The sequence below is a fragment of the Bacillus rossius genome, chromosome 13, assembly GCF_032445375.1.
Source record: "Bacillus rossius redtenbacheri isolate Brsri chromosome 13, Brsri_v3, whole genome shotgun sequence".
NCBI lineage: Eukaryota > Metazoa > Arthropoda > Insecta > Phasmatodea > Bacillidae > Bacillus > Bacillus rossius.
In genome coordinates, this window is record NC_086340.1 from 9,241,821 (window position 1) to 9,259,940 (window position 18,120).

An 18,120-nucleotide genomic window follows, 5' to 3' on the forward strand; every position below is an offset into this window, starting at 1 on the left:
TAAAAGTCACAAACTAGAGACTTAATTTTTATAACCGTAATAACAAAATGTAATCCTGATGAACAAGTTATTGTATAGCGCTCGCGATGCAAAAAATTTTTCCTGTATTTCTGAGGCCTTTGTTCACATGACATTTTGGCTAAAAAAGACGAGAGTTAGATTTTGCTCGGTTTACATCATTCTAGCTGTATGAAATCTGTATGTATTTACTTGTGATTAAAGGTAAACTGTATTGTCATTCAAGGCGCGTCGGCAATATTCCGCTGTATCTGTTTTCATAACCTCGAAAAATAAACGTATTCTGAATTTAGATTATGTGATCCGTCTAACAATTCTCTGCTCGTGAACTACAAAAGTATGAACATGTTCATTGTTCTGTGTACACCTACTCCCAGTTACGCAAGCAGCAATTCCTTAACTTTGAGTTAACTGACCTTTTCCACATCTTGTTGATTCATAGCGATTATATTACTAATCCGTGTAATAGTAACAAATTTACGTCTACAACAAATTCACCGTTATACAAAATCGACATATTGGATACGAATCAAAAATTACCGTGGGCAGTGTTATTTTCGGTATGCGATTGAAGGACACACTTGGAGAATATAAAAAAATTAAACTTGAATGTGTGCAAGTATGAGAATGCGAAAGATATGATGCGAAAATATGCAAGCGTGATCTAATGAGAAAATGTCATCGAGCGCCCCACTCCTGACCGTTGAACTTTTTCGTAGCATTTAAAGCTTTACACTCCCTTTACGCTCTGATGACAGTCATCACCTAAACGTACTCTATCAGGCTGTAAAGAAGATTCAGTTTAAAAAAATTAATAATAATGTTCGCAGCCTTTCACGGTCATTGTCAGAAGTAGCTCGGCTTTTGGGTTATAGCCGCGTCCTTGGCGAATAATTCACCGACGTTTCGGTCGACATAGCAGTCGCCATCATCAGGGAGCAGTTACGGTGTTTTGTTACCTTCTGGAGGCGCCGAGAGCGGTCGGTCGGTCGACGGCGCAATCGCCGAGCTGCAACCACGAGCACAAAGAAGCGCGTGTTTTGTTTGGAAACAACGTGGACGTTTCCTCACCGCGGAGGAAGTGTGTTCACGTCGCTGCCCCGCGGCCGCATCCCGTTCCGGCGCCGAGGTGTTATCTCTGGTGTTAGGTTGTAGAGGGGGGGGGGGAGGGGGCAGAGCGACCACCGAGCAACACCGCGCCAGGACAACACAGCACAACAAACAACATGCGGCTACTTCTCTGCATCGCTGGCGGAACACAGCTTCTCGCCCTCCACTACACAGCGACCTACACTGGCATCTATTACCGTTCCTGTAAGTAGTGAAACACAGTTACAGATCTGTTTCAAACTTATTCACCTAAAGCACACGAATTAACGTCATTCATCCAGTGGCCGTGTTTCACTTATTTCATCACTGATTTCATTCGTTTCGACGGTGAATTCAACTACCAACCTTGAAAACAAACAACGCGGTACACGTCGCCAGATACTGAAGCACTGTTTTATTTATATTTCGTTCATGTAACGTTCCGGACTTGAAAAGAAATATAATTATACAAACGTACTACCTTAAGCACGGATACCTAGTTCATTCCTTTGATTTACCTGACAGTGACAAATACTTTAGATATTACAGTGTGGGACTACCGACAATTTTGGTAGCAATAACGAACTTGGCGTGTGAGGATAAGCCTGGAGCCTCAGCGCAAAACCATGTGAGGTAAGACATTGCCGTTTACCTTATACCTCTAATTAAGTTGACTTACATTATCGTGATATTAGCCAAGAAAATAACTACTATATTTCATTGACATGTAAAATGTATGCTTATAATTACCTACCAAACTGTAAAACCAGGTCTTAGTAAAATTCGGTACCATGTGACTAAAACAAATCAAAAAATATGTGACAATAAAAAAACAAATATATCGGTTGTTAATGTATAAATCGTTACCAAACATAGTATCACTGTAGGCCAGGTGTAAAAAAAACTGATTGAAATTTCACGTCAAGGTAGGACCAGCGAAAACTCTATATTCAACAGAAAATAATTGTATTTTTTATTTGACACAAAGAAAGAATAATTGTATTCTCACTAAAATAAATAATGTCAATTTACAAAACTAAAGTTAACTAAACCAAACTAAACTAACCCTTAAAAAAAATAAGCACGAATTCCATCAAAAGTCTGCTTCCTCTGCTTTCTACATTATATGTAGAAAATTGGCCTGAAGAAAAATGAATGTTGTTCGTTGATGTCTCTGTTTGGTTACGGATATCAACCGGTCAATTCAATTGAATAGGTTTTTATTGTCACATTTTGTACACTTTACCTTTTTGGTATGACAACAGGACACTCCAGCACTCAGTGCTCTTATACCTAATTTGTTATATAAGTATATAAAGTTCTGATGTGGTTATTGTAAAAACATGATTTATATTAAATCAACCGGTCGAAGAAGGAAAAAAAACGCAAACAGTGCCGTAGCAGAAATTAAAGCTCAGGAACATGTGTCTTTTCCCTGAAAAAAAGCAAAAGAATACGAGTTGAACAGTGTTGGTGCGATGACGGATCAGCTGAGCGTGCGGTGGACACAGTGCGTCCATCCTGACGGCTGCTGGGAGGCGCCATGAATGGGGGACTGGACGCGCCTGGGGTCAGCTGACCACATACTACTAGGAAGAAGGGAGGTGGGGGGGAAGAAGGTGGTAGTGGTGGTAGAACAATCTGCTCCCCCCGAAATACTACGGGGAGACTCCAGGGCAAGGTCATTTACCCCTTGTCGCCACACGGGTCCAGAGACGACGATGCTGCGACCCGAAATCCCCATCTCGACGTCAGATTCCCACGGTGACAGCCTCCCCCCCACCCTCCCTGCCACCACGGGAGTTACTCAACGTTGTTTTGATTTACATGCACAGGCGCCAACAAACAGGTTGCCTCGCCCACCGATCCGACACTTCCTGCACTCACTTCCGGCGTGACAGGTATCTCCTGGGTTTGTTCCTGCACCGAGTCCCACGCCTCGCTTTACGATCCTAACAGGTCTTCGTCGCTGACGTTGCGGGTTCGATTCCTGCGACCCGCGAAGCGTAACTCCAGTTTTGTAACACCGAGCAGGGGCAGCCAGGTGGTTCGGGGACCAACAACTAAATACTTCGGCGAGCAAAAAAAAAAAATTGGTTGTCTGTAAAGTCGGTTTACGGACGATAGTTTAACGTGACAACGTCATAACAAAACATTGATGAAATTATTGCATACTTTTATGGATAAAATTGAATCATTTTTATTGAATTATCACTATTTTGTATGGATACAAATAAGGAGTGAAATGAAATTGTACAATTTAATTGATAAATATTAATTTTATTTGCACTCGTTAATTCAAATATGTTTATTAATTTAACGAAGAGATTATTTTAACTATAACTTTTATACATGTTTGCTATTTAACTTCTTCCAATCTGTGTTATTCTGTTAAGGATAGGACGATGATAGGAAAAGTAGGAAACGAATGGGAGTGTTTTAAAATTAATGTGCCTCGAAAAAGTCAAATCGATGGTTGTTCCAATCGAGTGGAAGAGAGATAGATGCGGCGCTAGCGTACAATGAGCGTAACGGTACAATTTGCGTGTCACGTCAAAAAAAAAATTAAGTGCGCTTTAGTTGACTCAACTGGTGCCGGAACATCGGGCGTTCACCGCTCGTCGGAGATGCCGGACTATCGGAAGTCTAACCGTGTTTGAAAAATCACCACGGAAAAAACAACTTCCTACAGGTTCGCAGGGTAGCACGGTAACACTTTCTCGAGGCTGCTACGAGGGTGAAGATGAAAAAAAGAGAGAGACGGCTACGACGAACAGCAGGAAACACGTGATTACTGGCCTTGGCAGATGGGGAAAAAAAACGCCATTTCCGAGTGTGCCCGAGGCTTGTCGCCCGCCGCGGCCGCTAGGGGCAGCACCGCTGCGATCAGGGTCAGTAGGGCGGCCGACTTGAGTCAGTGGACACGGCGACCATCCGCTCTTACAGAGAGTAGCGTCCCGCTTCTGCAGAGTTCCTGTTTCGCTATAAACCCCATCACACAACTATTACTAGCTGCAGTACCCGGCGTTGCCCCGGCCAAACGCATGGATCTTTATTGTCTGCGAGTTGAAGCAAACTGGATAGTGCTATATGACAGTGTGTTGGACATAGAGAAATGTCACACAATTACTGTTTGTATGTTCATGATCTATGATTTTTTGTTTACCCATGGCGATCGGTTATTTATTATTTATTATTAATTATAAATTATTAAGACCATTAATCGAAATAAAAACTATCCTATCTCTCAAGTTGGAAAAAATTACTATTTTCATTGAAATCAGTTGACTTCGTGAAGAGTTCACTGGGAACAAACATCAGGACACTGGATTTATATATATAAATATTAAGATAAGTTATTTATGAAACAATATCTACTTAATGAAACTCTAACACTGACAGACAACCGGTGGACCTACAGATTTTAAACTCGGAGGAAATATTTTTAAGAACCCTACGGAAGCACCAAGGAAATAGTTTTTTTTAAATTCCATCCCTTAAGGCTTGAAATGGGGTGGTAAAGTTTGCATGAAGGAAAAATAAATATTTAAGTTACGATGATGAAATTTTGTAAATATATTCTTCAAAAGAAATAAAAATAACACGTATTTCATTATTTTAGAAAACTAATTTATAACGAAGGGTTGTTGATGGGGGATAGCTTACAGATTAAAATTCCCGTTTTTGATAGAAAACGAATGTTGCATTGTTGATGCTTCCTTCGACTCCACGGCAACGGCTATTACATGTTCATGCATTCTTCATCTCCGTTAAAATTTAGCGGAGGCGTTGAAGACGAATATTTCCCGTTTTTAAAGTAAATGTCCTACAGGCTTGAAAATCGGCAGTAATTTTCTTTAAAATTACACTGCCATCAACTGAGAGCGGGGTTTTCCGGAAATCAGCTCCCAACGATGGTTTAGCCAGGGAAAGGCCAGGTATATACTTGTGTTGTCCCAATACCTCCAATAGTTAAAAATTATTTGTAAAACGTTCCCTGAGTAGCTTTCCAGTATTAAATGCCCACATTAATAAGAATAATCAAACAAATCAAAGTAAAAGTTTAATATTCTATTATCTTTTCCATTATGTAAAAAAAATTGCGTAAACAGAAATTCGTAGGTCAAAGACATGTGCAAACAGTATAATTGTGTGTCATTTCTCTAATGTCCACCACACTGTTATATAGCGCTATCCATTTTGTTTTAACTCGCGGACAACACGTCATCCTGTGTTCAGCCCGGGAAACGCTGGGTACTGCAGTGTGTGTTTGTATATATATATAGGTGTGTATGTGTGTACGTGTGTGTCTTCCCTGCCTGGTGGCTATCACATGATCATTCGTGCCTGAGGCGAAGCGAAACTAAATAAAAGTTGGTAACCTTGAGCGGTACTGGCGTCCACTAATTAAAGCATATATAAATCTTGGAGTATCTGGTTTGGTTTCCTCCTACCAACCAATAACTAGTGAGTTATGTGCGAAACGATGCTTAAACCTTACAAAACAAGTAGCAGTGGTAGCAGCAGTAAGCTATAATGTAGTTAACATCAAACGTGTTTCACTAACCGATAAGAGCGGGAAACAGCAAAAGGGACCAAAAATGAAAGTTATGTCAAAACGTTTTTAAAAATACTTAATTTATACGTGATTTTTTAAAGCACAACAGGAGATTTGAGGGTATGGACAGTTACATTATCATTCTTCAAATGGCTAAAGCTAAATTTTATTGAGTTATAAATTACAAACTAAAAATAATAATTTTTAAGACAAATGCTACGAACGAATGGTAAATAAAAAACAGTCTACCACACGATTTAATGCTTTTACAGGCTAAGACTGACATAAAAATTTGCCTTTAAGTTCATAAAAACCATTAATGAAGAACATAGTTAGTATAAATACCATTTATAACCAATTTAATGTGGATCCTATCATGTCGTGAAATTAATCCGCGAATTTTTTTCCGGTCTCTCCAATTGCAGTTAACGCCACTCCCTCACTCCCTTCATGATCCCAACAATTTTCGCGTTAAAAAAAAAAGCACGTGTGTTGAAAACAAGTGAAGACGTAGTTCGCCGGAAGCTTCGCGATGACCGGCGTCGGGGACCAAAAACCCCCCTCCTCCTCCCTCCCCGACAAGCAGATGAGAGGCCGGCAGGAAGCGTGACGTCACGGGTTCATTCATGCGCCTCGCGCCTGGATGCCCCGCGGGCAAGCGAGTGCCGCCTAGCTGACCTCCCCTCCACTACCCACACACACACACACACACACGCCGCTCCGACGGGGAGAGACGCTTCCTGGACGCCAGGCCTCGCCGAACCTGCTTGTTTCCCGCCCCCCCCCCCCCCGCCCCCCTGCTCTTGTCACGCCCCGGGCACATCCGCCGACCTCTGAAGAGCCCGTCTGCAGGGGCCGCCGGCGCCAGGCGATGCGATGCCGCGATGCGCGGTGGCAGGCCAGGGGCGTAGGAACCTGGGGGGGGGGGCAGGGGGGACGTGTCCACCTGAACCTTTTGGGTGGAGGGGACTGTACCCCCCCCCCCCAACTTTCTAGACCGTGATAATTTTTATTTCATAACATTATTCTGCCCAACTTTATCTGTAATTTCTTCACTCGTCATATTTTTATCTTAAGGAAACAATAATAATTTTAACATCGATGTATCCAACGGTTGGATACAAAAACTGCTTAAAAAGCGCTATTTTGCACTTTTAAAATCGAAATTTTCCGGTGGAGGACCCCCGGACCCCCCCCCCCCCGTCTTAGTAGGTAAGAGGGGAATGGGTTTACATGACGTCAAAATCATTATTTGTTACCCCCTCCCCCGGCCAACTTTATGAACACAGCTACGCCGATGGCTGGCAGCACACCTCCAGGAGAAAACTTGCAACATACACGAGCATCCAAGCATTCGCCGAGGGACGAAAAAGAAAGTATTTCGTTCCCGGATCAAGTTATTAAACTGTGTTTTCAGAAGAGAGAAAATCACTAAAAAAGGCATGTTTTTAATAGAGTAACCGATACATCTTCCTTTTAAAAAAAGAAGCACATCACACCTTTTATTTTTTCATTTCTCCGCGGTGTAATGTTACGGTCACCGATCAAAATTTCGTAGTTATCCTGTGCACGACGAGAAGACTGCGCGCCAGTCCAGAGGCGACACCGCGCTAGAAGCACCAGCGAGCGTCGCGCTTATCATCCCGCCTCGCCGACACTCCTGCACTCTTAATGCATGGCTGAGCCCAGGGGGGTTTCCCTGTGTCCATGCTGGTTTTAGCTGTTACTAGATACAGTCTTAAGAGTTAAGACATTGGCCTTGGCTGGCCAACGCCCGATCAAAGCACACGAAGCATGCCACCCTTCCAGCATGGTTGAAACCATTCATGAATAAGCGTATATGTTTCGGCCTGGGTCGGACTTTGGCTGATATTCCAAGGGACAAAAATAACAGTTTAGGTATTGAATATGCTACACTTGTACCATAACCGTATTCCTAGTGCACGATAGGACACGGCCAGTCTTTTATTGTTAGGGAACTGATTTGGGTCTCCTGTCCATTGCTGATCTGTTCCCCAAATTCCGCGCATGCGCAGAGCTCACTTTTTCGTTGATTTCGTCCAGATGGCGGACCCGCGTCTGGCGCCATTGACTCGTATATAGTCATTTTTGTCATCACTGGGGAACGTAACAAGCGTGTTGGTGTGCCAAATGAAACTTTATGATAGCGAAACTAAGTATGTTAGGATACATTTGGAAAATTTGATGGCCATAACAAGAAATAATCGCAAATTAAAAAGTACCTGAGAAAATTAATTTTTGTGCGATGGTGCTGCTATACGTTGGTAAAGTATAAATTCAATGAAAATAACTAATAAATAGTCAGTATTCAATATGGGAGTCTAATATAAACACGTGCATAATATTAATTTTTTATTTTGTAAAATAATCGAGATAAATTTTAGCTATATGGACCAGTATTCAATATCAATCACTGAAGTATATGATTTAAAAGCACATACATTATTTTTATTTGTATGTAGCCTTTGAGCCATTTGAGCTATTTTTTCTATAGTAATTACTTTCAGATAGATTAGGTTTTTATAAGACTTATTTTTCAGTACTTCATCAAATGCCACATTTTATTTATTAGTAACTGAACGGAACATACAATACATTGATAAATTTGAAAAATGTAGTATTGAGTAACACGTGTTGGCCTTCAGAAAGAGTGAAGACTATTGCCAAACAATAATGCGACGCAGGTTCATCAGCGATTAGCGTCTTGTACACGTTAAGTGTGCGGCAGTCTGGGGTGGCGCGGTAGAGCAGCTTCGAGCCTAGGGGCGTATCCAGCAGAAACAGAAAGAATCTGCTTTTTCGGAATTCAATCTCTTTGATGAGCGAGAAGAATCTACAGTGTCATTTAATAATAAACAATAAGCAATAAAGAAAAAGAAAACCATCAATACTGTTACGATTAGAAGGGGGCAAGGTTTTTTTTTTTTTTTGCAAAATAATCTGATACCTCATTAGACTGCAATTAAGGTTTGCCCGCGCTAGCGATTGTTCCCTTGTGATTATCGGCCGTCTGCAAGAGAAGCCATTGTTCTAATTTTTTTTTCCCGGCCATTCAGGATGCATTTTCTTTCTCAACGGACGGCTACGATTGGTGGGCTGACTAAATAAACCCGGCCAATCACGAAACACAGACAGTGCTACCATGTTTTTTTTTTGACGCTCAAAATGGTTTGAGAATATTTTCGCGTGAAGTGCATGGCTCTGGCGATCTGTTTTGAATTTCCTTGCTCGCGGAAAACCCGTTCGTTGTTTTTCATGTATTTTTCCTCCGACTTTGAAAGGGTGCCGGCTGAAAAAAAAACCTCTCCCCCCCCCCCCCCCCCCGGATGTGCCCTTGTTCTAGTGGTGGCCGCGCCGAATACCTGCTGCGACCGGAAACACTGGAACATTGCGCGCTCTATTTGCCGAGAACAGGTTCCAGCGATCGGGCAGTTTTCCTTCTTCCGGCCGCGGCGCTGGCGTCGCCTTGTATCCGCTACTCCCCCCCCCCCCCCCCGGGGGCAGCCTTCTTTTCACAGACGAGAGAGCCAAAACCCGAAGTTCCCCGAAGTTCATGGGTTTTTTTCCGTATCTTTAATATAGCTATCCTAACCAAATCAACCGTCCAAAATGTTTTAAAGTATTTATAATGTAGCTAACCTAACCTGATTGACCATTAGTATCCTTTTATCAACACCTCCATATTTATTTACAATGAACAAAAAAAAAATACCCCGAAGATGCACGATCGGTAGTTTGGCTCTCTCGTCTGTGAAAAGAAGACTTCCCCTCCCTCCCCCTACCACCCCCAACCCCTCCACAAGCACAACCCCCCTCTCCACTCACCCACCAAGCTCGGGGCGGCAAAACTTACGAGCACATCGAAACATCAGATCAATTATATCGATGCCGATAAAATATCGACCTGAAAATATCAAAATTTTCCGATATACACACATGTCTATTGTAATATACAAACATTTACCCACGCTATACTTATTAAAAAAATTATTATTAAAGAATATGCTGTATTGAGTTCTTTGATACATCTAAGCTAACACAAAGGAATTACCTAATACAATTTGAGATCTTTCTGGCAAAATGGAATACACGAATATATAAAATCAGTTACTAGATGTACGTCCACGTGTCACCGGCCACTACCTTTGAATTTGCCCAACAGTCAACCTGTCGCAGCACTGCAAAGCTTCAACTTACCAACATATGAAATTCCCTACCGTGAGATCCAATATTTCCCCTTTTTCCACCTTTTAAATAATATTTTTTTTTCTTTCCAAAACCTTCGGTCCATCATTTCATAATTTTTTTATAGTTAAATTGATACGCACAAGGTCTACGGCGGACACTTTGGCCGTTGGTACCGATAGAGCTGATAGATAGGTACCTTCCTACAGGTATAGACTATCAAATAAGAGATTAATTACCGAGCAACCTATCGTACAGGTTGTCCCAGATCCTCCCAAAGCCTCCAATGTGTGGTTTTCATGAAGTATATCACAAAAAAATTTTTTTTTTCGTATACTTTGGCCGTTGGTACCGATAGAGCTGATATATAGGTACCTTCCTACAGGTATAGACTATCAAATAAGAGATTAATTACCGAGCAAACTATCGTACAGGTAGTCCCAGGTCCTCACAAAGTCTCCAATGTATGGTTTCCACGGAGTATATCACAAAAAAAATTTTTTTTCGGATACTTAGGCCGTTGGTACCGATAGAGCTGATACATAGGTACCTTCCTACAGGTTAGACTATCAAATAAAAAAAATTAATTACCCAGCTAACTATCGTACAGGTTGTCCCAGGTCCTCCCAAAGCCTCCAATGTGTGGTTTCCACGGAGTATTTCACAAAAAAAAAAAAAAAAAATTTTCTCGGATACTTTGGCCGTTGGTTAACGATAGAGCTGATAGATAGGTACCTTCCTTTAGGTATAGACTATCAAATAAAAAATAATTTACCCAGCAAAACTCCACCTCTACGCAAAAATTCAGCTTCGGGCAAATTGCTGACGGGTTAGTGCCATGTCCTGGACTGCTCAGCGACACCTGGTGCACACGGTAGTCGCCGACGGCGGCTAGGAGGTCGCCCCGGTGAGAACAATGAGCTGACCCCGGCTACCGGGCGCATCCATCACGCGGCTGGCCTTGGACGGCCACACGAGTCCTCCCCTCCACCTCCACCTTCCTCACCCGGGATAACCCCCTTCCTTTCGTATCGCCCCCCCGAGACAAGCAGTTCCACCGCTGAGCGAACAAATAAAACTACGGCCGCAGTTCGACCTCGCCTCTTTGTCTCCCTCTCTCCCAACCCACTGACTTATGCATTAGCTAGAGACCGGGAAAAAAATTCGCTATTTCATTTCTGCGACAGGCTAAAATACAAACCGTTATTACCTCAGTGCTGCGCCTCTGCTATTTTGCTCACAACTCACCCGGATGACTCTTGGGCCAGTGTGAGAAACACCCGACCAAAAGCTTTATCGAATCACAGGCTGCTACGCTGGAACGTCTCACAAGAACAGCAGCCAGTGAGTGGGTGGCATTTGACCGAGTTTACGTAGAACTGTGGAGTTCATCCTGCAGGTCATCGAACCCGCGAATTTTTCCGGTCCCTCCTATGCAGTACACACCTGCATACACACGCCGCGTTGTCCAACAGAGCGGCAAAGTGCCCCGGGCAACTGGTCCCAAACTTCCCGAAACAACATCCCCACCTGCTAGACAACTTCCAGTGCTTAGCGCGGGACTCCGATAAAGAAATAATCTCCCAAATAAACTCCCCTTGTCACAGAGCTCTACACGCGTCACGGGCTAGAGGTGTCCCGATCCTGGCAGGGAAGTTGCACATTGTCACGGTGTCAACTGGACAACTTATTTTATTTTACATATTTTGTATTTCTGCTCCGTTGATCCCACACGGAGTCAAGGGGCTCCGGGATATAGAACATGTCACATTATACGTGTAGTTCCCTTTTACATGCAAATATGTATGTGCAAACATTAATTTTTACATGATGCAATTTACAATTAAAAAAATTACAGAACATGTTACACAATTTGTAACTGTGTAGTGATACTTGATACTTTATGCAAAAACATGAAGCAGCTGTTATCACAAAGTCCATTCAACAAATTAACAGTTCAATTTCTCTATTATCAATCAATAATTAAATAATTCCTTCAGAGAGTAGGTAGGATATTCTATTATAAGTATTTGTTTTACTGTTTTTTTTTTAAATACTGGTAAACTACTGGACAGCCAACTGGCCTGGGCAGCGGCGCGGAACTCAGAGGCACGCCGTTTGGGAACAAATCACGTGCACTTACCTCCCCCCCCCCCCCGCCCCCCTTCCCAATCGGCTCATAGCACAGGGTGTTCGAGGAGTGGGTTTCAGCCAGGCCGGAGGGGAGTAGTCTGCATCATGTGCTAGGAGGGGCAGTACTTGATGTCATGACTAGCTCTTCCTGTTCTCTTAAGGGGCCCGCCTCGTCAGGGGTGTATGTGTGTTAGTGAGGCGGGATGATAAGCGCGACGCTCGCTGGTGCTTCCAGCGCGGTATAGCCTCTAAGCGCAAGTCTCTGAACTGGCGCGCATTCGTCTCGTCGTCACAAGATAACTGTGAAATTTGAGCGGTGACCGTAACATTATATGGCGGAGAAATGAAGATAAAGGTGTTATGCAAGCCCCTTAAGTACTTTCAAGAATCTGTACTGATTGTTTTATGCCAAAAAATTACTCTGAAAACACGCGTTTTAGGCATTTTAACGCTTCTAAAAATACAGTTTAAAAACTTTTTCCGAAATTAAAAGTACTTTTAGGTCCTCAGCGAACTCTTAAATGCTATTCGTAAATAGGCCCCACTCGGATATCTTGAGTAGTTTTGAAATCGCGTTGTTTTTCCTGAAGCTCTGCACACCGTCTGTGTGACCAGGTAGGCGGACCCCTTAAGGGCGTATGTCCCGCCTCAGGTCTTTATCTAAACTTGTCGACTTTCATAGTAGCTGAAATTCTACAAAATTAATGAGTGTATATATATTCATTCATCACATACCTTTTTGCATAATTACTTGGCAAAGTTGCATTTTCAACATTTTTATGCTGTATGGATAAGGAGAACGAAATAGAATAAAAAACAGGAACTTTTTAGGTTTGAAGTCAATTTTACTTGCTGTTATGTGATGTAATTTAATTTCTTAAAAAAAAATTACTTAATTTTTCTTGGCTTTTTATCATCAGACTTTTTTGTTCACGTAAATAAAATAAAATATAATTTTTTGAATAAATTTTAAACCCTACCACGCACTACCCACCAGCATTTGCCTTTAAGAACAAAAATGTCCAGTTGTTTATGCCATTTGGTTCTCCTTATCCATACAGCAAAAAAAAAAAAAAAGTTAAAAAAGTCAACTTTTCCAGCTAATTATGAAATATGTATGCTATATATATATATATATATAGACACACACACACACACAAGAAGGTGTACTATTAAGCAGCGGGCTGGAATTCGGTCATTGCTGTCCGCATTTGCGTTTGGTCAGTTACTGGATACTGGTGGGGAGTTGTGTTTGTGACTGCCGTGGTTTCCCACGCGGCTGCCATGCTCCCTCGTGCTCGACTCCGGCGGCGGGGGGGAGGAGTTCGGAGCAGCGGAGTTGTAGTTGCCAGAGCGCGGGGCGCCGCGCTCAGGTGCGGAGGCAAGAGGCCCCGGGGGCAAAAAAAAATATGCGCGTCGACTTTCTGGAGCTTTTAACAGGGGGGGAGCCGTGATTGCATTACCTGCCCTTGTTAGTGCGGGTGCCCGCGCGAAACAAAAGGAGCTCGCCGCAGAGTTGCTGTTAGGGGGGGGGGGGAGGGGGGGGATGGGGTCACGTCAGGGACAGCCACTTACAACTTGATTTGCGTGTAATCGCATTAGTGGAGGAGGCCTCGTGGTGCCACCAACCGCGACACACTCTTCGGGAGGGGGAAAAAAATTAAAAGGGTGGGGGGGGGGAAGGGGGAGAGAGGAGGTTCGACGTAACAAACTTAACCGCCAAGCAGGAGGTCGGATGGCAGAGATGAGGGAACCAAAAGGAATATTTAAAAAAAAAAAAAAAGTTTTTTTTTTGTTTGTTGATCGAACCGTAATTGGGCGTGGAACAACGGGCGCCTTGCAAAAATGATTACTACGAGTTGCTTCTTTCTTGCAGGAATCGAATAAGCGAACCCCTTCTTCTCCCCCCCCCCCCTCCGGCCCGCACGAACAGAGAAAATTAATGCTTCGTCCTGTTGTTTACTTTTTTTTTTTAATTCCTTATTTCGTTCCTACGGTCTTTTGTTCTTCCGCGGCGGCAGTCAGCTTTCCAGAAAACACGTTTCGCGTTAACGTGCGGGCACCGCAGCTCGAAGAGCCCCTACTATGATGTACATTCTGTATTGCACAGACCCGAACAAGCCCGAATATCTACCTTCGGCCAACTTCGTCAGTTGTTTTGTTTTGTTTATCACTTTACGAAATTGTGGACGGTTGGTTATGTTAGGTTAGCATAGCTTACATTAAAAATACTGTCAAATGATTTTAATGCCGACGTTGGCCGAAGGTAGATATTCGGGCTTGTTCGGATCTGTGCAATACAGAATGTACATCGCAGGCTTCCCCCGTAGCTCCTCCCTGCCCGCGTCGCAGCGAACAGAAACCTGCACCCGGGGCGCGCCGAGGCGAACACACGCGGCCGTCGAGCCCTCGGGTCGCTGTGTTCGAGACGACGAGATGGTTCCGTGTCCGGAGCGCAAATCTCCCCGTCAGTCTTTTTTTTTTTCCTTCTCTCTTCTGTCGGTAATTACCACTGTCTCTGCCACTTTAACGTAACGAATCATGTTTCTAGGTAGCTACGTATTCTTAACCTGTGCTTTGAATGAAATCTCAGCACTGCCGTCGTAGATTGCTTCGCGAGTCAATCTCCGAGGGAAAAAAATAGACTTATGACATGCATTTATAAAAAAAACTTCAGTATATAAGTATAAATGTTTAAACTTGTACAAATAAGTAATGCCTTAGAAAGAATTTTTTTTTTTAAAAATACTATCGTAATTTTTTATATGTTTTCTGGACCCTTGAGGCAAATTAGCTTCGGCCTGAGACGCACTTAAAAGCTCTCCCTAACCCAGACCGCTCCCGAACACAATTAGTTTTTAGTTAGGTTAGGAAAAAAATTATTGGTAAAGTATTAAATTAGCATTATAAACCTAACTCTCTGGATAGGAACCTCCCGTCCGAGTAGTAGTTACGGGCCCACCCAACAGATGTCGCGCAAGACATGGTTTCAGTTGCCTCTGTTAAGGGTCGCACTCCTTGCTCAATTTTTTTTTCCCGCAAAGCAATTGGCTTATCACGTGGTCAGAGTAAGGACAAAAGCGAAATTCTCCGTCCTTGTCTTCCAGGAGAAAAACTCGCAAAATTGTTCAATGGCGTATGCTCAATAATAGTGCACATGATGTGACCTCGAGAATGGAAACTATACAGAGTAACTCCAAATCCAAGAAAAAAAATTCTTGTTCTTTTTTTTAACTAAAAAAAAATAAACAAACAACTCCCTTAACGTGACAAATATTGCATTCGTTTGCAATAATAATGAGTTAACATTCCTCGCGATAATGCTTAGAAATTTTAGGGTGGGCAGGTGGACACGTACAAGAAGAATGATCGTGTAGGAAACAAAGGACGAGGAAGGTTAGAGGATCCAGCGAGACGAATAGTAAAACACGACAGAATTTATTTTTTAAAAATAAAATAACATATCATATTTTTATTTGAAGGGCATTTGGTTTTGTGTGCTTGTTATGAGAAGGATGTTTGATGCAATGTGCGTCCATTACGTGTCCTGTATGTGTACTGTGTGTTCATTTAGTGTCCAGTGTGTACTGTGGGTTTTTTAGTGTCCAGTGTGTATATTGTGTGTTCATTTAGTGTCCAGTGTGTTTACTGTGTGTTCATTTAGTGTCCAGTGTGTGTACTGTGTTCATTAAGTGTCCAGTGGGTTCATTTAGTGTCCTTTATGTGTACTGTGTGTTCATTTAGTGTCCAGTGTGTACTGTGGGTTCTTTAGTGTCCAGTGTGTATATTGTGTGTTCATTTAGTGTCCAGTGTGTTTACTGTGTGTTCATTTAGTGTCCAGTGGGTTCATTTAGTGTCCTGTAAGTGTACTGTGTGTTCATTTAGTGTCCAGTGTGTGTACTGTGTTCATTAAGTGTCCAGTGGGTTCATTTAGTGTCCTTTATGTGTGCTGTGTGTTCATTTAGTGTCCAGTGTGTACTGTGGGTTCTTTAGTGTCCAGTGTGTATATTGTGTATTCATTTAGTGTCCAGTGTGTTTACTGTGTGTTCATTTAGTGTCCAGTGGGTTCATTTAGTGTCCTGTATGTGCACTGTGTGTTCATTTAGTGTCCAGTGTGTGTACTGAGTGTCCAAGGGATGAGCACATAACACGAAACCTGACAGATGGTCGCTTCAGCTATCGCGACCACAGGTGAGCAAGAAAGCTTTCGTCGTGCTGTCACCACGTATTACTTACGTCGTGGCTTCAACACAGTAGCAGGGACTCGTTGGATCTAATTTATACTTATATTTAAAAAAAACGCAAGGCGCGTAAAATACAATGTGCTACATTTTTGTCCAGGAAACTACGGAACACAGAGCGCCGCTGCGAGGCCGCGGGGTGACCCCGGAAGCCGGAACAGTGGCGCTCCTGGCGGCGAGGGGCGAAGCTCGCGAGGGCGCCAGGGGAACATCGCCCCCGGGCCCCACGCGACCTGCGGGAGACCAGTGGAGCGGAGAAACCGCGGCAACCATAGATATATACACACACAAGTGCGACGACTCCTTAACAGTGGAAACTGACACCCTGTCTTGCGCGACATCTGTTGGGCGGGCCCATAACTACTAGCAAAAAAAACTCGGACGGGAGGTTCAAATAAAAATTGTTACTTTTATTATGTTGATTTAATTACTTGACGACTAATTTCTTGGTGACCGAGATTTAAAATGTGCAAGAAACACTTAATGCTGTTTGGTGATTAAAATAAAAAATCATTTTATACATAAATTAGCAGCAGATGAGAGATTTCTGGTATGCTACACCACAAAATACGAGGCTACCAAAATAAAGTGAATTTATCTCACTGGTTTGTTTGCCCGATAACAGCTTATGCATTATTTTTCACAATCATTAAAGCTATATTAGTAACATTCAGTGTAAACTCTTTATAACGTCACTCGATTTAACGACAAACTCCTTAAAACGTCGACATTGCTTGACTTTGGTTGGTTTACCTTGTTTTCTATACAATAATACACTCTATATAGCGTCACGCTCACTCTATTTAACGACAACAATACGGCATTATAAATCATAAAGCAGTACTTTCTAAGTTGCCGAAGTTGATAAGAACTGCAGCTGTGTACGTTCATTTGTTTGCTGTTTTGTTGTTGTATTATCTAGCACGTGTTTACTTCGACTGACGTACCAGAGATTCTAAGAAATTTTGTCTTTTGTTTTTGTATAAGTTGTTACACGTTATTATTATCGAAGTTGCTTACAGACTTTCGAACTGTAAACATGGCGAGTAAACGAAAATCTTTGTGTATTGACGAAAACGTTTTATTAACACGCTCAATAGAGGCGGGAGAAAGATAAGTGATGTTGAAAGACGCTTTGGATTTAGCCGCTCTACCGTGTCTACAATATGTAAAAACAAAGAAAATACAATTTAAATAAGAAATATAAGAAAATACAGTTAAAATATTGGAGCAGCAAAAAACATCAGACAAAGATAACAGACTTTACGCAATAAGTGTTGTTATTTGTATGAATAATAATGTTTGTGTGTAAAATGTATACTATATTAGTAAACATATTATTATAGAATAGTAAATTGATATCTTTATTTCTCTCCATTTGACGACCACTCTCTATAACGCCAAAAAATACTCAGACCGTTAAGTGTCGCTATATAGAGTTTACACTGTATGAAACCTACTGTCTACCGGGTGGGCCCAAAAATAGTCTCAGTATCGGCAATTAAGAGTTTCTTTCTCCTCTATGGCGGCAATCTCCTTGGCTCGAGGGTGCCTGGGAGGGATTTTTTTTTTGGGGGGGGGAGATGAATAAAATAATTAATTATAAATAATTAAATATTAACTATCATCACCAGCTTCATATTGTATTTATTGTACTGTACAGAAACATACAACACAATAAGAATTATTTTAAAAACTTAATATTAATTCATGTGTGTCGGGCTTTCGAATTAATTTTAAAAATGATACAGGGTTCTCGTAATGAGTTTAATAAGTGATTTTTTTTTGTTTGTGTGAATTTTTATTTTCCGGGGTCATGCAGAGTGGATGCCGGCTGGCCCGCTAGCACGAAGCAGAATTGTTAAACGGCTGAAT

At 42.2% G+C, this 18,120-nt stretch overlaps 1 protein-coding gene and 1 long non-coding RNA gene across 4 annotated transcripts in view; one reads left to right on the plus strand and one right to left on the minus strand.

Annotated features, from left to right (window-relative positions):
- Positions 1–18,120, minus strand: part of LOC134538209 (ETS-like protein pointed) — a 506,080-nt gene that overhangs the window by 308,065 nt on the left and 179,895 nt on the right. The gene's annotated exons all lie outside the window — the stretch shown is intronic.
- On the plus strand, positions 1,193–16,658 carry LOC134538211 (uncharacterized). The gene is made up of 2 exons (XR_010076107.1): positions 1,193–1,332; positions 16,346–16,658. It is a non-coding gene; the product is annotated as an uncharacterized LOC134538211 (long non-coding RNA).